The sequence below is a fragment of the Mustela nigripes genome, chromosome X (genome assembly GCF_022355385.1).
Source record: "Mustela nigripes isolate SB6536 chromosome X, MUSNIG.SB6536, whole genome shotgun sequence".
NCBI lineage: Eukaryota > Metazoa > Chordata > Mammalia > Carnivora > Mustelidae > Mustela > Mustela nigripes.
Window position 1 is genome coordinate 117,455,180 of NC_081575.1, and position 14,234 is coordinate 117,469,413.

At 46.0% G+C, this 14,234-nt stretch overlaps 1 pseudogene; it reads left to right on the top strand.

Annotated features, from left to right (window-relative positions):
• Positions 1-12,014: 12,014 nt before the first annotated feature.
• On the top strand, positions 12,015-12,111 carry LOC132007944 (U6 spliceosomal RNA; annotated as a pseudogene).
• Positions 12,112-14,234: the final 2,123 nt, after the last annotated feature.

Genomic DNA, 14,234 nt, shown 5'->3' on the forward strand with positions numbered 1-14,234 from the left:
AAAAGTGTGAATTTCAACTGTGGTCCTGTCGGAGTGGCCGGTCTTCTGTGTCGCTAGGGAGGGTGAAATGTCTCCAAGTTGCCACGTCTCCTTCCCCTCTCTGCAGGGGCTGTACATGGCGGGAAGAGGCAGAGACCACAGTAAAATTCCTCATAATTATAGACTGGAGTTAAGAAAGCCCCATTCCGCATTATTTTTAAGTAACCGCTGCCTCTAGTTGTCAACATGTCAACATGTCTCCCTTCCAGGCATCCACCATTCGCCGTCACTTGAGACGGGTGGGGTACTGTGTCTTTGCTTTTAGTAACTGGTGGCAACTTGAGTGGTGTAGAGATTTGTCTTTCTGTTGCAGAAGCTGCTGCTTGGAGCACGTGGGTGGCTCAGTGGGTTAAGCGTGTGCATTCAGCTCCAGTCATGATCTCAGGGTCCTGGGATCGAGTCCCACATGGGGCTCTCTGCTCAGCGGGGAGTCTGCTTCTTCCTCTTCCCCTCCTCCTGCTCGTGCTCCCTCTCTCTCTCGAATAAATAAACGTAATTAAAAAATAAAGAAGGAGATGCTGTATAATACAACTGAACAGATGATTCTTTTTTTAAGATTTTATTTATTTGACACAGAGAGAGAGAACACAAGTAGGCAGAGAGGTAAGCAGGCGGGCAGGCGGGCGGGGGGTGGGGGAGGAAGCAGGCTCCCTGCTGAGCAGAGAGCCTGATGCGGGGCTCGATCCCAGGACACCGAGATCATGACCTGAGCCAAAGGCAGAGGCTTAACCCACTGAGCCACCCACGTGCCCCTGAACAGATGATTCTGATTAAAATTGTTCTTAATGGGAGCACTTTCCTTTATTATTACTATTGTTTTTTACCTTTTTCGAAACCAGTTATGGGCACTGGTTGAGACAGACAAAGTGTACCACCAGGAAGTTTCAAGTTCAATAGTGGAGGCGGGGAATCCTGTAGTCCCGTCGCCCACCTGATCACTTACAGAGCCACATAGGAATCACGGAACCCAGGTTCAGCTGGGTTTCCGACCAGGGGCAGCTTGTCCTCAGGACACATTTGGCAACGTCTAGAGACATCATGTGTTTTCACCCCGGAGAGAGGGTCCTCCTGGAATCTAGTGGGAAAACGGGCCAGGGAGGCTGCTAACATTTTAAGATGTTCTTAGGGGTTCCAGGGCCCGATTCCAATTCGTGTGTGTGTGTGTGTGTGTGTGTGTGTGTAGGTGTGTAGGCTTCCCCACACCAACAAGTCTGAGAATTTAACCCAATCCTGAAACTACCTATCCGGAGACATCAGATCCACAGGCAAGGGGCCCAGTCCCACAAGACTGCCCTCCATTTCAGATGCCCCTCGCAAACCCAGGTGGCTGCCCATTCTTCTGACCAACTGGCTCTAAATCAGAGGTTTACATGCCCCCATCCTTGGGTTCCCTCTCTCTCTCAAACAAATAAAGTGCTAGAATGGCTCACAGAGCTCAGGAAACCCATTTACTTGCTACATTACTGATTTATCACAAAGGCTATTAAAGGATACGCACCTACAGCCATATGAAGTTACACGGGGTGTGATCCTGAGCCGAGAAGCTTCTGTCCTTGTGGAGTGTGGGGCCAGGCACAGTGACACGTAGAAGAGTTCTGGTTCCCCAATCCAGAGACCCTCTGGCCCCCTCCTTTCGGGTTTTTATGGAGGTTTTATTACTCAGGTGTGATGGTTTAAGTCATTGGCCATTGGTGATTGGGTGAACCTGTAACCCCTTCCTGCCCCGGAAGTCAGGGGGTGGGACTGAAGGGTCCTCTAATCACGTGGTTGGTTCCCCTGACAACCAACCCTCAGCCTTAGGTGCTTTCCAAGTCACCGCACTAACGTAAACGCGGTTGTAGTGGAAAGGGACCTGTTAGGAATAGCAAGATGCTCTTTCCACCTCGGTGGCTCTGGAGGGATTTCCAGAACTGAGGACAAGAGAGCAAATATCAGAACAAAAGATGCTCATATCGCTCAGGAAATGCCAAGGGCGGATGAAGACCAGATATATGAGAAATACATTTTGGCCACCTGAATGACCAAATATATGCGTTTCTTCTAAATCACGGTATCCCAAACGCACAGAACAGCTCCCACTGCAAAGAATTATCTGGCCCCAAATGTCAGCACTGCTGAGGCTGGTCTAAGGAATCAACTAGAACTCATACATCAGGGAAATCGAAAGACAGGTTTGGAGTGATAAGCAAAATTGGGCAATTGATTTTTAGGCAGGGATGGGTCAGAGTTCAGGCAGAAAACAGAAGGCCCCCTGAAATACTGAAATTCGAGATCTTACATCAGGGCGATGCTATCAGCGCTCTGCCCGTATCTCCTGGGACTTCCGCAGCGAGTTTTGCGCACACCAGCTCCCCAGGTCTCAGACTCGCAAGCAGCGCCCCTCTCCTTGTCCAAAAGCAGCTCTAAGACCCCTGGAAGCTGCTGGGCAAACAGGAGGAGCTGCAAGCTTGGGAGTGTGGTCACTGGGCGACCACACTCAGGCCGGGGCACCCCCAGGTATCCCAGAAGTCCCAGGTGGAGGGGAGCGCGGAACCCAGGCTCAGCCCCAGCTCCCCGTGCCAGGACGAAGGGCTGCGCACAGGAGAGCAGGACCGAACCGGGGGAAGAAGCCGGCACCCTCGCTCATGTGGGTGGAGACCAGGCCTTTGGTTTTATTTCTGTTTTGTTTTATTTTGTTTTGTTTTTTTGGTTTTTGCATGCACCACTATCCAGCACAAGGTCAAGCTATGGTTCATGCCCAGTCAAGTGAACTAATTAATAAATTAGACCAACCTAGGGGGGCCCGGCGTGGCAGACACACTCTAGGGTGGCCCCCCTCCCACGATCCCCACCTCCTGGCGTTCACGCTCTGTGTCATTCTCTCTGCTTGAGCGTGGGCGGGACCTGTGACCTGCGGGGGTGACAGGAGAAACGTGACTACACGTGCGTGATTCCGTGACTGCGGCGCCCAGCCTGCTGGAGCCTTCTCTCTTCTTCCTTTGAGGAGGCAACATGCCCTAGGCAGCGCTGCTTAAGGAAACAGGCACTTGGCTTGGTGTCCAGCTGCCTGGGAGAAAATGCAGCCTCAGTCTGACTGACACCTGCCAGGACCCTGTTGCAGGAGCTGGGAAGGGGACTGTGAGTCTCAGCTAGGACAGTCACCCCGGCCAACACCCCACAGCAGCCTTGCAGAGGCTCCAGCCAAGCTGTGCCATGAGATAGTAAATGTGTGCGGTTTTAGGTTCCTGAGCCCGTGGCAATATTGTTGCGGGGCAGTAGATAACTAATACAATTGAGTGTAGGCGCAGAGAACTTCGCCCGGCTTCCCTTCCCGCTTCTTCGGTTCTGGGGCTGGTCTAATCATGACACGGACAGGAGACAGATTCACAGGAGAAAAACAGATTTAGTTTTGTACCTACGGGAGCCCACAGAAAGACGAGACCCCCAGAAGTGACCGAGGCAAGCCGTTTTTATACCTTTTAGACAAAGAAACCATAAATCCACGAAGAATTGACAGACGTTGGGGCTTGCAGTAACAGATGAGTGCAGTGGCCGGTTTGCTTACACGACCTTCTAGGCCTTGACTTCCCCATCTCTGGCAAGAAGGTCGTCTGCCTTCCTCCCGGGACAGGCCGGGGACCTTCACGGGGGACCCTATGTCCCGCTTCCAGGGCACAAGGGAGGTCCGAGCGTCCTCACGCTCGCTCTTTCTCACGTAACTTCAATTCCAAACAGTCGCTCTGTCAAAGTGGCGACGCCGCGAGCGATGACGTGGGTCCGCGGTGCCCGCCGGACACAAGCGCCGACGCGTGCGGAGAGGGAGGGCCGCCCTGGGCCGGCACAGGGGACCCGCGGGCTCCCGGCTCTCCCTGGGGCGCCCGGGGGACACCGTCCCGCTCAGCCACCATTTCCCGCGGGCACCGACCCGCCCTGAAGCCCGAGAGAGGGACGGCCCGGGCCCCCTCTTGCCCCCGCGTCACCCCGTCTGGTGGCGGAGGGCCCCCGCCCCACGCGGAGCTGCGCCCGGCTCATTCCAGCATGTCACGCAGACCGGGCTACCTGGGCCCCCTTTCCCCGGCGTGATAGATGCGACGTGTAGTTTCACGTGGACCTCGAAGTACAGGAGAAGTGACGAGAGGACGCTCCGGCCGATGCCACGTCCTTAGCTGTTGGGATCTTAGAGGCCGGCCGGGGAGGGGACCCCGGGATGCCGGGGCTGAAAGGCTCATGTCACCAGCTGGGAGACCCGCCTGAGGGACAGGAGGGGAAAGTTCTGGGAGCACGCAGGGAGATTACTGGTGAGACAGAATCCTCCCAACACCAGTGTTTCCTTCCAACACATTCTTGTCCTTCAGATCCCGGGTGGGGACCTCCTAGATCTCCGTCATTCTACCAGCCGAGAATTTCCCCAAGCATTACGGCTGCCTCCGAAAGAAATCCTTCCCTCTTTTTAATCTTGTATATATTTATAAAATATTTATAAATCTTTTCTATATTTGGCTTTCCAAAACTCTGCTGAAATCCTGGAGAAGAATCATGTAAGATACAGGCCACAGCTACGGGAATGGCCGTCACACTCAGTCACGCTGAGCAAACTCCAGCTTGTGTTGAGGTGGTTTTTGGCTCAACCTTTGGACTCACATGTCATTCTTCTGTCCCCAAAGCTAGCATTGGGCCATTAAAAAAGGAAAAAAAAATGAGGGCCCTCTCAGATTGGACAGCATCTCAAATTTCCCTAATGGGGGTCATTACACACTTTTAAGGCTCAAATAATCCGACTGCCTCCTGGTTCGCTATTTAAAAACACAAAGGGTTGGCAGAGTTTAGGTGAATTGCTCACATTTGGAGTTTTTATGTATCATTTTTAGACGTAGGCAAGACTAAATAAGGTGCAAACCCCCTTTCATAAAAGACCCCATCTGCTGCAAGGAAAAATATTGTTATCATGTGCGAAATTCCACTACATGCTTAAGGGGGAAATCAGAGCATAATCTAAAAGTAAAAAAGATCACATATTTCCTTAAATTTCATCTCTTAGTCTGTCTCCTCCAGTTCATTCTGGTATAAGATACACATAGCAGGCTTTAGCTCTCTGCAACCGTGGCCCCAAACAGAGCATTTGTTTTTAATCACAGAAGACTTGATTTTCATTCATTTAAAGCCAGGGGTAACCACGAACTTATGTGGGAGCTCAGAACTCAGAACGAGGCTAGAGATGCCCTAGGCCTGCCCCTTGAGAATCTGATTGGTCTGGGCTTTGGGCTCACGGTGAATTGCTTTCACCTGCCCAGTGTCCCCTGGTTGACGCGGACTCATTCTACCAGTGAGCTCTGGGAGGGCGCCGAAGTCAGCTAATGGAGCTCCTTGGCCGTGACATCTCAGAGGCCTTTGCCCGCTTGAGGTTTCCAGTGCTAAAAGGTCTCGGCCTCGCTGCTGGATTGACTCTTTCGACCCTCCCTGTGAGGAGGTGGAACGATGACTTACGGCCAGCAGATTTGGAAAGACAAACAGGCACTTACAAATCAGCAAGTTAAGAGGTTTGTCAGGGTTCGCCCATGCAGTCTGCCTTTAAGGCCACCTTCCCAATATAATTAATCTTGAGGAGCTGTTTTCCTTCTCAATAAAATGCCAAGAGTCGAGGGAGATGCTCTGGGCGGGCTTTTATCTTAGGGAAAAGAGAACTTGGAGCGTGATGTGGTGGTTCGAAACAGGAAGTTCAGTCCCAGCCATCCCGGTCCAAGGAGTCCAAAGGTCTGTTGATTCAACAGTTTTTCTTCTTTATTGTGTTTATTAATTACCAAGAAAACGCAAAAGAATATTTATGTTACGTGTGTCTTTTCAATCATTATAAAGGGTATTCCCACGTTTGCATTACTGAAAGAATTTCAGGAAATGAACATCACGACGACTTTGTCCTCTACATGCCCCATCCCAAACCCACTCCCTTTCCTGAGGTTTCTCGACCTTAGCACTACTGATATTTACAAACAGATCGTTCTTTCCTGTAGGAGCCTGTCCAGTGCACTGTAGAATGTTCATTAGTGTCCGTGGTTTCTACCCACTAGAACGCCAATAGCACCTTCCCAGACGTGAAAACCAAAAATATCTCCAGATATTGTCAAATGTCCCCTGGGAGCCAAAACTGCCCCTGGTTGAGAACCACTGCTCTAGAGGTTAAGTCTTACCCAGAACTTTGTATGATTTCTGGCTTGTACTTTTTAATCACCTATATTTGTATAAATGTTATTTAGTTTTGCTAAATATTAATTTTTTATGATTCTTCTATAGTGTAACATTGTGTCGACTATACTTTAATTAAAAAATTCTTATACATCTAATTGTCAAGAAAAAAATACATGCCAAAACAAGGCAAAGGGATCCATTCGATCTGTTGGTCTACCAATGGTATCATACCAATGGTCTACGAATGGTGGACAAGTGATATTTTTATGATATTGAGTATTTGGTTTAAAATATATGCAAAAATTCTTTGACATTCCCTTCAAAAGATTGAAATGAATTCTCCTCTAGAGTGTGGGCTTGACTTAGTGACTTGTTTCCAATAAATAGAAAAAGCAGAAGGGGACGGTGCATGACTTCAGAGACTGTCCCTTTTCGATCTCTCACGTTGTGGGAGGCCACGCGGCAAGACGCCACGTGGAAAGACCCATGTGGTAAGGAACTGAGGCCTTCGGCCACCAGCCATGTGAGTGAGCTTGGAAGTGGGTCTTCCAGCCCCAGTCAAGCTCTCAGATCACTGCATCCCCGGCTGGCTTCTTGACGGCCACTGCCACCTCACCAAGCCTTCAAGCCAGAACCACCCAGCTGAGCTGCACTGGCAGACCTGACCTACAGGAGCAATGAGATGCAAATATTTGTCATTTGGTGCCACAAAGTGTGGGGTAATCGGTTGTGCAGTAAGAGATAACTGATGCCTGTGGTCATTTCTACGAATATGGTATGACTCTCCATTTTAGTAGTCTTTAGTGACGTTCAGCAAATCTTTGTAATTATTTCCAGAAAGCTCGGTGGAGGGGCACCTGGGTGACTTAGTTGTTTAAGCGATTGCCTTCAGCTCAGGTCATGACCCCAGGGTCCTGGGATCAAGCCCCACATTGGGCTACTGGCTCGTGCTCTCTCTCTGGTTCACTCTCACTCTTGCTCAAATAAATATCTAAACTCTTTTTAAAAAAAAAAAAAAAGTTGTGGAAATTATTCCTTAATACTTCAAATTTTTTTAAAGATTTTATTTATTTATTTGACAGAGAGATTACAAGTAGGCAGAGGCAAGCAGAGAGAGAGGGGGAAGCATGCTCCCTGCAGGGAGCCTGATGCCAAGCTCTATCCCAGGACCCTGAGATCATGACCTGAGCCGAAGGCAGAGGCTTTAACCCACTGAGCAACCCAGGCACCCCCATACACCTGATTTTAAAAGGAATACATTTAACATATCCTCATGTGTGCAATTTACTATAATCTCTTTATAAATATTCCTTACAAAACATTAAGGAAATTTTGTTCTAATCCTTGTTTACCAAGATTTTTTTACTATGAATGCTGAATTTTATTTAAAAGGCTTTTTATGCATATATTGACATGATTGTATAATATTTCTCCTTTAACCTCTTAAGTCAATAACTGTAATTAATTTTTTCCTTATTAAAAAAATCTTACATTTCTAAGCTAGACATTCATTTCGAAACCAATTTGATCTCGATTTTGGAAACAAAAATGAGGGTTTAAGACTGAATATCCCTCCCCAAAAACATGGCTAACCCCTCCAATATGATTGTAACTTTTAGCAAGCAGAGAAGCCGAAATGGTTTTTGGTTTTATATGTACTCATAAAACAATTGTATGCATTATTGACAACCCTGGGATAGTTTTAAAGGGAATTTGTTCAAACTATAAGACATTCTTGAAAAGGCAAAATCGTGAGACCGTAAAAAGATCAGCAATTTCTTGAGGCTGGTGGGAGAGGCAGGAAAAAGAGTTGGTGCGTAGGTGGTCTTTAGGCCAGTGAAACTAGTCTGTAGGTTATTAAAAAGCTGGATACGTGTCCTTATATATTTGTCAAAATCATAGCATGTACAACACCAAGCGTAAACCCCAACGTAAACTATGGACTCTGGGTGATAATGACATGTCCGTGCAGATCCATCCGTTGTAACAAATGTCCCACTCTGGGGGGCGGGGCTGTTGATAATAGGGGAGACCCTGCACGTGTGGAGGCGGGGAGATACGGGAACCCTCTCTACTTTCCGCCCAATTTCGCTGTGAACCTAAAACTGCTCAAAAAATTTAAATCTATTTTTTTAAAGGGAGGGGGTTTGGTTCTTGTTTTATGTTAGAACTGCGTATTGGAGTGATTAATGGAGCCTTGGTTTATCCCCAGAATTGATGCACACTGAAACATGCTTGAAATATACTTTTAAACTTTTTGATTTTGCAAAGGATGCAAGAGAAAGATGTAGATCATTTTCAATATTACATTTCTAATTTGCAACTTTAACACCACATTATTATTGGAAAATATCTATGATGGCAAAAGCCAGTTATGGGCGAGGACTGTTTTGATTTTATTTGTTTTGCTTTGTTTTTCAAGAAACCAGAAACAGTTGTAAATAACAACCCACTCAATGCTGCAGATGAATGAGTTAGTGTTGCCAGATCTTGTGATATGGTGCGCCTGAAATTATACCTCACGATTGCAATCATCACGTACGTTTTTCTGATGTATCTCTCTGTGACTTTTTCGCAATCTGAACCCACAATTTACCAGAGTCTCCCTTGTTCATTTATTGAGTGGGTCATACATGTAAGACACCATGCTAAATGCTGTGTTCAGCCCTTTCAGAATCAACTAGAAGACCTCCTCCGAGGCTTAACAAGCTGTGCTGTCATCTGAAGAATGTTTCACTCACAGTCTCAAGTCAGACTATCTGGCAACGCTAACAACAGTGGTACATTATGCTTTTTGTGTAGATATTAATTATGAAAACAAGAAGAATATAGCTTTCTTGTGAGGTAATATATATGAGTTCTTTTCTCTTGGAGGAGAAATATGAAAGAACTATTTTTAAAGACACGTTGGCTCAAAGGAGAAGGAATTACTCTTTTTTTTTTTTTTTTTTTTTTTTTTAAGAAACCCAGCTAGATTAAAAGTAACTTCTTTCTGGTTTAAGATTGGGAACATAATTTTGATATCTTGTTGTGAAACTTACTGCTTTAAGGATCCAGGGGTTTCACGAAGGGATCACAATGGTTGTTATCTCCTTCCCAGCTGTGTTGAAAAGACTTTTGGTTTAAATAAATAAATAAATAAAGCAGGGGTGCCTGGGTGGCTCAGTCGTTAATCGTCTGCCTTCGGCTCAGGTCATGATCCCAGGGTCCTGGGATCCAGCCCTGCATCAGGCTCCTGCTCAGTGGGGAGCCTGCTTCTCCCTCTCCCATTCCCCCCGTTTGTATTCCCTCTCTCACTATCTTTCTCTCTGTCAAATAAATAAATAAAATCTTTTTTAAAAAACTAAAGCAAACAAATAAAAAACCCCAAAACCCTGAAATGGAAATCTTGTTTGTCCAGTTTGAAAGTTAGTCAAAGAAGGGTGCCTGGGTGGCTCACTCCGTTATGCCTCTGCCTTTGGCTCAGGTCATGATCCCCGGGGTCCCAAAATAGAGCCTTGGATCAGGCTCCCTGCTCAGCGGGGAGCCTGCTCCTCCCTCTACCCCTCCCCCTCCTCCTTCTCTCCCTCTCTCTCTCTCTCTCACTCACTCTCTCTCTCAAATAAATAAATACAATCTTTAAAGAAAAAAAAAGAAACTTAGTCAAAGTGATTTCATGGGACAGCTGTGAAGTGCTGTCCTTGGGCTGTGCAAATGTTTACACCCGGGGCTGCTTCTACTGCACTACACCGAGGCAGTAAAAGCCTAGTGACCTCATAGCATTTTCCAGGGACTGTTTAGTGTCTGCACTATCGAGGCTCCCCTTCACACCATTTGATAAATACTATATTGTATCTAAAGAAAGGACAGAAACTAAGTGTGGTAAATTTAAGATTGTTTCATTCTTTTCTAGTGATATTTGCTTGAGTGTAAAGAAACTAACCAACGAACAGTATAAGATGGTTGGCACCTGGGACGCCTGGGTGGCTCAGTTGGTTAAGCAGCTGCCTTCGGCTCAGGTCATGATCGCAGCGTCCTGGGATCGAGTCCCACATCAGGCTCCTTGCTCGGCGGGGAGCCTGCTTCTCCCTCTGCCTCTGCCTTCCACTCTGTCTGCATGTGCTCGCTCTCTCCCCCTCTCTCTCTCTGATAAATAAATAAAATCTTTAAAAAAAAAAAAAAAAAGATGGTTGGCACCTTTTCACAATGATTTTTGTAAAGTTGAACCAAAAGGAAACAACGTTCCTTGTCAAGAAAAAATTTCCTTATCAAAGCGCATCTCAAGACGTATGGAAGAAAGATCGTGTGCTTTGGTGACAGACATATCAAGGTTCGTTAAAACACGTTGGACCTCAGTTGCCTTATCTGAGTATTAGGTATAATAAGGACTTCTTTGAGAGGCAGAACTAAATAAAATCACATATATAAAACTAGTGTGGTGTTTGCCTCACAACAGGTATTTTAAAAATGTAAACTTCGGAAAGAATAAAATACCCACAAGAAACACCTACTGTTATTCCTACTGCCACTGGGAGAGGAAGCAGGGGGAAATCTGGGCTGTCTTGGATTTTTACTTTTAATACCACTGTACGCAATTAGTCTATGTCAAGTTTCCTCAAAGCGATAAGGACTTGCTGCGTTTATTGGGCAAGGGAGAGAAGCCCAACACCATCATTGTTAAGTGAACAGGAGGTAACTGGCTCGCATAACCGGACAGTCCAAGGGTGCATCTAGCTTCAGGCACTTGGTCTCAAATGTGGTCAGTGCTTTACCTCCCCAGCTCTCAGCTCTGATGAGATCTGTTAGCCCTTTTAAAGAAAAGAATTATTCTGATCCTTGTTACAGTGTCAGAATGCAATGGGGTCAACACGATCATAATCGGGGAGAGAGACTGGGCTCAATTCCAGAAACAAGGACAGTGGAGATTTCTAGCCAAAGAGTAGAGTGAGGGGGGCAGTGGATGGAAACCTACTCAGAAAAGACATCAAGGGTAGAGGGGTTAAAGGCAGGCCAAGGCCTTAGACATCAATAGGTGGATGAGGAACTTGATCGGATAGATACCAGGTGGGGGCAGGGATTCTCCAGAAACCGAGTTAGCAGGATTCTTGCCAAACCTGGGCTGTGCAGGCCCAGCGAGGACAGGATGGACATGGAAGGCTAAGGCTGAGGCCTAGTCGAGAAGAGGGGTCAGGGGAGCCTAACTACAGTTTGGTCAGGAGACAATCTCTGTCACCCTCTAAGTGCTGGTCAAGATTTCCATCCTCCTGTTCTAGCAAACTCAAGGGCGAGCGTTGATCTTTCTGAAGATCTCTGTGTGAAAGTAACTCTGATTGGTCCGGTATGGTCCCCATGCTCATCTTGAAACCAATCACCATGCACCGTGATTGGTCAAACTTGACTTATACTTCCTCTTCCCTGTGAGGGACCAGGTAGAAGAGAGGAGCGGATTCTCAAAGGATCTAGAAAAAAGGAAGATGGACGAAAATGTCAGCCCTCCAAATTTGTGGCTATCTATTTGTGGCAGTCTATCCCAGTCATAATAAACATTTTCTAAAAGATTTTAATGTGTAATAACAAATACAGTGGTAACAGAAAGTATCATGCATGTGGTTCTCACCCACCTAGACTACTTGATGGACTGTGCTTTGAATCACTGTGTTTGTTTTCCTTACCTCCCAGAATGTCCAGTAAAAATCCACTGCCCTGCTTGCTGTCCCCAGCCAGGCAACTCTTACAGCTGCATGTGATGGGCCACTCTCACCCATCAGCTCACACTGGTCCTCCAGGGCCTCCCTAAATGAGGGGCCTAAAGCATTAAAAGTACTTAGTGTGGTGCTTGCTTTGGCAGCCCATAAATCTGGAAAGATACATAGATTAGCATGGGCCCTGTGCAATGATAACACACCAATGTGCAAAGTGTTACATATTTTTAAAATAAAAGTAATTAGCGTGGAAAGCGTCCCCAAGATGACAAAGCAACGGGTATCCTCTTAATATACCAATGGTCATATAAGCGAAACATTTAATAAATAACCATTCACATTAAGGTAAATCTTTGGAAAAAGACAAGAGCTAACGGGTTATACATTCAGAAGGCATTCCTAAGAAATCGGAACCAATAGATTAATTCACTGAGCAAATTTTATTTGAATTCCAGCTTTAGTCGTGGAACTGTGTTGAAGCTGTCTAAGGTATACATCGTATTACAGTACACACGCTTCTTAAGGACCTCACAATCTAAGGGGTTTTGAGGTTGTAAATGATGAGGAGGCACGAGACATGCACCGCATCAATTAGAAAAGCAACGTGGCGCAGATGACCGTCTGTAGGTACATTAAGATGATAGTTTAAGGCACTTTTTGTTAATCCTTTGGAACTCTGTCTTATCACACAACAAGCATTCTACTGGGAATCAGAGGACCTGGTTTCTAGAATCGGTGTTGTCACCCATGGTGTGTTGGACCTTGTAAAATTCAGTGTCTTGGTCTTCTTATCTGCAACTTGTGGGGTACCCCTGAGGTTTTTTATGGATCAAAAACACTTCTATGGTTTCTTATTGTTCCCTATGTACCCGCTCCTTTGTCATCTTAGGGACTCCCTCCACACTAATTACTTTTAATGGTGTAGGTGCCCCAAACTGCCTAGATCCTTCATGAAGTAATAATAAACATTTATGTCTGTACTTCACTAAATACTTTATCAAGAGCCTTCATACCAGTTGCATTTGATTTTCATAACAATGCTTCCTGGTAGATATTATTTTAACCATTTTAATGATGAGGACACTGAGCTTCAGGGACAATCCGGGACCAAGAAATAGACTGTCATGGGTTGGGCCCACCTAATTTGACTTCAAGTCCAGTACTCTCTTCTCTACAATGTCAGCGAAGGTCCTAGGAGGACAGTTGTGTGTGTGTGTTGGTATAAGATGAACAGGAGTATAAATTAGTATTTGAAGATTCATTACAGAACTTTGGCCTAATCTTCAGAGAAAGGTAAGTAGGACTGGGAGATCACATGGCCTCTGTTCTCATGGTGACTCGGACTAAGTTGGTCTCTGGAAATGAACAGGAGATAATGTGTAGACCCTCTTAACCCACATTTGGTTGTATTTTAAATGAAATTAGAGCGAATGTGCAAATAAGTCGAAGGTCAAACAACAGTGTTCTTGAAGGACCATGCAGTCAGGAGGGCACTGATGAACAGGCACATGGCCCATCTATGATGAACTTGGAAGCTGATCCAATACCTAAGAGCATTTTCCTTTCAACCAGCACCCCTCCTCCACCTCTCCTCCCTCCATCTCAAGACTTTGCTCCTCCTCCCCCTGCAGCGTATCTGAGCAGAAGCCTGGCAACTTCTCTCAGAATTGCCCTCCATGGGAGCAATCCCCTAGGGATTATCAGCTCATTTTGCTGGGGCTTTGAAACACTCATCCAACAGGCCCTACCCCTTTGACCTCCTAATGCTCTGAGGCCATTTTATCCTCATCATTATCGATGACCACTGGGACATGAGTTGAATAAGACCTAAGACCACAAACCCAGCCCTGATGCTCACCAGCAGAGCCCCCACTCACCACTGTTCACACTGTCACCCAACTGCTGTGACCTTCCAGCTATTTCTTTCAAATCAATATGCTTAATACGGGCCAGTGGCATGATGTTCCGAGAGAGTACTTTTCTCAGTAGGTTGAAAAGGGAAAGGCAGTGACAGGAGGTCACCACCATCTGTGAAGAATAATTGAGGAAATAAACTTAGTAACAAATGTACACACGAGGAATGACCATTAAGCCATTTCAAGTATAAGAACTGAGCCAATTCGAAAATGAAATGAAATATAGGGGAGAGTGACGAAAGCGAACTAGGTTTCAAGTATCTCGTGTTCACATGCATCATATTTTCAAAATTCCACTGGTTAGCTCTCATTCCAGTCTGATCTTGCACATGTCTCTAAAAAAAATGAGAGAAATTTGAATTGTCCAAATATCTACGAATGTATCAGGCAAATAAAAGAACTCAAGAATCTGTGTTATGTGTGTGCATGTGTGTGT